Source organism: Astyanax mexicanus, chromosome 15 (genome assembly GCF_023375975.1).
Source record: "Astyanax mexicanus isolate ESR-SI-001 chromosome 15, AstMex3_surface, whole genome shotgun sequence".
In the NCBI taxonomy this organism is placed as follows: domain Eukaryota; kingdom Metazoa; phylum Chordata; class Actinopteri; order Characiformes; family Acestrorhamphidae; genus Astyanax; species Astyanax mexicanus.
In genome coordinates, this window is record NC_064422.1 from 18,675,315 (window position 1) to 18,682,500 (window position 7,186).

The 7,186-nt window shown below is 36.5% G+C and overlaps 1 protein-coding gene across 2 annotated transcripts in view; it reads left to right on the forward strand.

Annotated features, from left to right (window-relative positions):
• The window catches only part of drosha (drosha ribonuclease III), a 220,371-nt gene that overhangs the window by 16,821 nt on the left and 196,364 nt on the right, over positions 1–7,186 (forward strand). The window lies entirely within an intron of this gene.

A 7,186-nucleotide genomic window follows, 5' to 3' on the forward strand; every position in this document is an offset into this window, starting at 1 on the left:
GTCTATTAGAATTCAAAGAAACAAAAACAAATTACATTTACATTGCTCAAAAAAGTTTAACTATTCATGTTCGATGGTTGACTTATTTTGGCACCCGGAGATTTATCTACGCTATGGAATGTGAACAGTGGCTTTTAATAAACTTCTTGTGCAGTTTTAAAGTTCTAAATGCCTCGTTTTAAATGCTGGGGCTCGCCGAATTCTACCAATGAGGTGTGGAGCTATTTTTAGCCTGGATAACGGTGGAAAAAGCTATTTATGCATGGCATGCCCCGTATCACCCAGTCTAAAAACATGTTTGGGCAAAGTGCACAAAATACTGGATCCCAGAATGCTGCGGGAGATCGCAGGAGGGCTGTTCAACAAGTGTTAGTATTTTTATCATGTTTTAATACACCCAAAGTCACACCAGAGTTCAGAGTTCTTCTTCTTTAAGTGTTTTGGACATTGTGTTCTCCATCTGTTTGTTAGGGTGTTTTAATGAGAAAGAGACCGATCAAGCCATTGATATGCAGTGGATTAGTGGATCTGCTGGGCTGTGTGAAACCCGTGTGAGAATAATAAATGATGTGTAATGTGTAGACAGTAAGGCTGTAGAGATGCTCTAGGCCTGCAGGGGGCACTGTGGGACTCCAAATAGAGCTCTTGCATTCATTCATTTAACTTTTGTGCTGATGCTGACTTTTGTTCTGCTCTGTATCTTTCTTCATAATACTCTTTCATTAGACGCTCATCAATAATGTATTAGCTTGCAGGTCTGTGTGTGTGTGTGCTTATGGATTCTCACTGATGCAGAGAAAAGGGAAGTGTCAGTGTCTGACGGATGGAGAGACTGTTTGTTCTTGAGGTGTTTTTTTTTTTTTTTATATATATATATTATTTTTATAGATGTTTTGACATCTAGCCAGACATGGACAATGTGACTATTTATTGCTGTTATTGTGATTGATAATTTCCTTACAGAATGTGTGATTCATGGGTACTAAAAGTTCCAGAGCACTGGACAGCTGGACAGAGCACTGGACAGCATAAGATGGGTTTAGAACAATTATAGAGATGTTTTAAACGCTAACAATTGTGTAGTAACTGCATATGAACTGTTCAAAGTGCACCCTGTTGTGCTATTATATAACTTTTGTAATTGATTGATTGATTAGTTGATCAGTTGAATCTTGTCGTTCTGTTCTTGTTGTAAAGTTAAACTAGAATATATTTGCAGCATAATTTTATATTTCTAAATGTGTACAAGAATATACAGTTTTAAATAAACTCCTGCTGAGCTAATATTTTAGAGTTAATTTAACACCGCATGGAGTTATTAATTTTTATGACTCATCAGTGTTCTCTCTAACTCTCTAACACACTCTCCGAACTGTTCATTTAAGAGAAATGCTTTTATTGCTATGACTCTAGGTAGTACTTTTTAAAATTATTTTCTGAATTCTAAATAATTTTTTTAATTGCGCCCTGTTCCTTTATCAAAAATATAAAGCGGAGTATCTATGGGAAAGTAATTAGGTTAAGTGAAAAAGGAGTTATATTTAGAGACACTCATGCTTTACTTTTTCCATTTTTCAACCCAACACCATGAGGGTAAATCATGCTCCACCAGTGGAAACACATAGCCCCCAATAAACCATGTAAAACTCTGTAAAAACCAAACAAAGATGGAGGCCGAAAGAAAGAGGCAGAGCGTCTAAGACAGAATAAATTTATACTGTAGTGAATTAAATTTTAGAGAGAACACTATGTAGATAGTAGATTCTTTAAAATGAAGGTTTTATAGGAGAACATTCAGGGTACTGTGTTATTATAGAATGTTAATATAACAGTATATAAAACTAATATTTGCCAGCCCCATTTTTTCAGTCAGCAGATTTTTTTTTTTTTTTTGTGATATTTTAAGGTAAAATGCTGCTTTATAAAATTCTGTGTTAAATAAAGCATAATCATTTTAATAATACAAGCATTTATTTAAGTTACAATACTGGATAAAACCCCAGGACTGTTTATTATACATTCATCAAACAGAGACAGTATGACCAAACAGTTTATCACTATTTGTCTTAATTTAAGTCAATACAATATAATTTTAATATCTATATGAACAGCGTAAAAGTGTACCTCGTGCACTGGCTACAGTAGTTTGTAGTGTTCTGCTGTTTCTACTCGTCTTAAATGCAGTGAATGTCAGTCAGTAACAGATGCTGTAAATACTGTATATCTCTTACAACACTAGGTCAACTTTAAGAGTTTGATGCACCTTTACTTGCCTAAAATGATAAAGAATATATAGAACAGGGTCAAACGTCAGAGGATATTTTCAGGAGATTCTAGGCTCTTAGAGTAACTATATCTTAGAGTAACTAGGCTCCTTGATTATGTCTTAGAGTAACTATATGTTTCACAGGATTATAAGGCACATTATATGCAACAATAGTAACTAGTAAGGAACAGTGGTGTCGCCATGTTTTCCTTCTAATTAAGCTAAGCTTAGTTAAGTAAACAAAATTGTTGTTCCGGCAAGACAAGGCGATATTAGCTAGTGGTTCATTCTGCGTAGCTTTTTTTTTTTTTTTTTTTTTTTTTTACATTGTAAACATGCAGACTACACTCAAATACTCACCATGCAGACTACACTCAAATACTCACCTCTGAACAAAAAAAAGGTGAAAAATATGCTACACATTATATTTTGTATGTAAATATTAACAGTGTTTAGATAATTTGCCATATTTTAATCAAAATAATACTTAAAATACTTGAAATAAAATTGTCCAAATAGAATTAAATTGTTCTTGGTGTACAAGTATAAGTATATGAGCTGGCTTAAAGACCCTTTATTATGAAACCCACTATAGCGGATCAGCAAAAATGGCTAACTGGCAATGCTGATTTTTCTATTTCAGAGCCGAATTAATTGCTGTTTTTAATAACAGATTGATGTTTTTGCTCGTTAGATTAGTGGGGTTTGGTGGTTTGATACGATATATAGATTATGGCTATAGTTTACTTGAGTCCTCATTTATTACCTTTTATAACACCGGAATGCAGCTGTTAGCCCAATGCTAATGTTAATGGACATGCTGCTGGTGTTAATGCAGATGACTTGCAGCTAACTGGCGATGCAAACTGTTTTTAAGCTAAATTAATTACATTGTTTTTTGATAAAAGAATTGTATTATTCTAATATGCTGGATGAAGTAAGCTGCTGTTTGATATGATGTGTGTTATATCTGTACATTACTGTGGTCTAGTGCTGTGCGATATGACGATAAAAAAAGTGTCCCTATCGTTTCTACAGTAACTTTATTTATAATTTATTTATATAAATGTGGTTTATAATGATATCTATCGTTATCGTGATATAAAAAAAAATCCATATTGTGATATATGATTTTTCCCATATTGCCCAGCACTACAGTGGTCTTCGGTGTATTAATGTCATAACACTGGCACGTAGGCTTTAGGGTGTGTTCTGAGTAATTTTGAAATATCTCAAAAATGATCACACTTTTATTGAAATTCTCTATTGCAATAAATATCAATATCAAATTATTGTCCAGCCTTAATCAAACATTACTGTTGTAGTGTGCAGAATGTGCTAGTCTCTCAAAAGGGGTGTCCGTATGTGTGTTGAGATGTTTGTGTGCTGGTGTGTTTGCCCCATGTGTGCACCTCATTACGGTGGCAGTCTTTGGTGGCTGAATGTGATCCAACAATAGTTGGCAGGTTTTTCTCCTGGGACAGAGCAGGTTTACATGCTAGCAGACGCTGGCTAGTTCCACGGTTCCCTTCAGTGCCCCCGAGCGAGTCAAGCTGGTGTGGGATTTATTTATTTTAGTCTATGTTGCTCCGTTTATTGGGACAATTTAGTTGAATTCCATTGTACTAGATCCAGGTCTAATGCAATTGTACTGCAACAGAACCCATTCCTCCACTCTGCAATCTGGTGCAAGCACATGCGTCACCATGTGTGGAACTGGTTACCATGTGTGTGTGCAATAGCATGACAACAGGTGGAATTTGAAACACACAGGAGTTAAAGAACGAGCCTTTTTACCAGTTTTACTGTTCCGGTTTTCATCCACAAGCATTCAGATATTTTGAAGTATAAAATGTGGAATTGCGGTGAATAAGGTTTATTTCATGCAGAGAGGATAAGAGATTGTTATATTAGTGATTGCTTATCTGCAATTGCGTTTATTTAGCGCCCTTTTTTACTGCTAAAAAACAGAAATGCACTCTTTATAGCTATAGGAATGATGACGTGAAAATGAGTGGGCCTAGGGCTGGGCACTAGTTCGTTATTGATATATATCGCAATATAATACATTTCAATAAAGGGGACATTGAAATATCAGTAAGATTATATCACTCAGAAACTGCCTTTGTTCCTAATTCACCATTGTAGGCTTAGTAATAAAAGTCCTCAGGCCAGCTTGTATACTTCTACGTATATAGCAAAAACTAAAAAGAACATCCTATTTTGTACATTTTATCTGGACTGTTTACTACTAAGTGAAGAGTTGACCAAAATTCTATGAAATATACTGTATTTTACAGACTATAAGGTGCACTGTATTATAAGGCGCACTGTCAGTGAACATGTATTGTAATACACAAGTGACAACTGACAATATTAAGAAACAAGGGCGTCACCATGTTTCATTTCTAATGGTGAAGCTGGAGGAAGCACTTAATTTTACACAACTGTAATTCTTAAAATAACATTTTCTTTTAAAGTCAAATGAGCGCTGCATACCTGTCAAGTCTCCCGTTTTGGCCGGGAAACTACCGTATTTTACTCCTCTTTCCCGCCGTCCTCCCGTATTAGTATTTTCCCATAAATTTCCCGTATTATACTAAATAAAAAAATATATAGGCCACAGGCGACAATGCACTGTGTGTCTCTTAACCAATCGTGTTGCCGGTTCAAGGAGAAAGTCCCGCCTTTCAGGAGAAACAGCCAATCAGCTTGCTGGTTTTGCGGAGCGCAGTTTAGTGTGGGGGAAGCCCCGCCCCTCCCCTCGCTGTGAGTTCAGGCAGCTAGTCGGAGCAGCTGTCGTTAAAAATAATCTGGATATACGGAGATTTTTCTAAAAGAAAGGTAACTAACCATGTAAACTGTGATGAGATTGTTTCTGATAGCTGGTTAAAAAGACTTCTCTGAATCGAAACATAAATTAAACCCATTGTGTGTTTAATAAAATCCAGCTTGTGACTCAGTTAGCTTAACTTTAGAATTAGCTAGATAGATATTCAGGGTTTGAGAAAAATCTACATACATATAATGCCCTGCCCTGATGTGCCTGATCAGCCAAAACCTATAATTTCCAAACTCTATTAGTTCAGGGCTAGTTTTAGGGTTTGTTAGAATTTGCTTAAATCTCAAGTATTGTGGTGTAATGTATTATTTAGAAGGGGTAGAAGAGATGGTTGAGCTGGAGAGAGAGAAAATGTGGAGAGGGCTGAAATTAACTGAACTGATCAGGAGTGGACTGAACGATAGAAAGAAGTATTAATGAAAGATTATTAATTGTGTAGGACTATTATTTACTTATGGAATATATCTGATCCATGTCCTTTTTGTAAATTTGTGCACCCTTCAATTTCAATTTTAATTCTATTAAAAAAAAAAAAAAAAAAAAAAATATATATATATATATATATATATATATATATATATATATATATACATATTAATTTTTAGCCCTCGGTTGGGCTGTTGGGGCGGCGGAAAAAATCCCTTATTTTTAAGTCCAAAACTTGACAGGTATGGCGCTGCATGTTAATCTACACAGATTTCTCTCCTGAAAATTGTATTTGTGTGAGTAAAGTGCTTCTGTTTATTTACAATAAGCATAGATTTCATATATTTTCAGCAGCGTGCTAAGTAGCTGCCCTAGCCGCAATTAGCAACAGCACTAGTAGCGGTTAGCAGCGGTTAGCGCTAGTAAATGCTGCCTAACAGCACTACACTGAAGAACCCTGACTGTTCCTGTAAGCCAGGTTGCTATCAGTTTGTGGTTTGTCCAACGTAGCTTGTTTCACTACGGTAAACCCTGAGACTACAGTCCGATATACTCATATCATATTGACTGAAATGAAAAGAAATATATATTGTGATATTCTTGGACGATATATTGCCAAAATGTCTAAGTGGGCTATTTCAAAGAAATATCCAAAAAAGCATAACATTTTAGCTAAAGCCCTCTAGAACTGCTGTTAGCTACTGCAGCTTAAGCATATATATACATATACATAGCACATTTACGTTCGCCACATTTAAATAATTACAGCTCACGGTTAGCCATTAACAGCTAGCAGTTAGCGAAGAGCCATTAGGCCAAATAGTTTAATAGGTACTGATCATTGTTTACCAGGATTACCCCACAAGACCTGCTGTGTTGGTCTGAACTTTGCCTTCGTTAAAGCTCACCTTCGGCGAAAATCCGATTTTTCTTGTTTTTTGTGGAATACAGTAGGTCTCTCCGAGTTGAATGTGTACACCTGCACATAAAACTGTTTTGCAGCCCCCATTGTCTGCAGGAGCTAAGCAAAGAAATCCCCCCTCCCCCCCTCCGAAAAACGGGTGAATTTTGAATTATCTGGCAGAAACTCACAGACCAGCCCACCTTGGCTCGAGAAACTCCCAGAGGCGGAGCTGAAGCGACGCAACATCACCGCTCATCAGTTAGGAGGTGGGAGGCAGTGAGCGGCGGAGGGGCGTCGCAGTGCTCCTAGCCAATCAGAGGAGAGATATTTGCATGCTGTTTGCATGTATGAATATTCATGAGCAAAGCTGGAATCCGGTCATTTTGGACACACCCCTAAAACAGTCCATTAAAAAAGAGCTATACAGAGACACCTGAGCACTTTTTTTTTTACAAAAACGGCTCACATGTCATTCATTCATACTAGAGACCACAACTAGACATTTTAAAATGAAAGAAAAAACGACGGAAGGTGAGCTTTAAAGTCACTCGTATCCTCCGGCTTGCCCTTTTTTCTTGCTTCCAACACTTTTCCCCTGTAACCGAAGTTCTTGTGTACGAACCAGAACTTCAAAGCATTCACTTTAAAATTTCATACTCACTTTCCAGTTCGTGCTATGATCCTTTTCCAGCTGCTGAATAAAACAAAACTGAATTCCTCAGAAACGTATTTATCCACAAACTGTTTT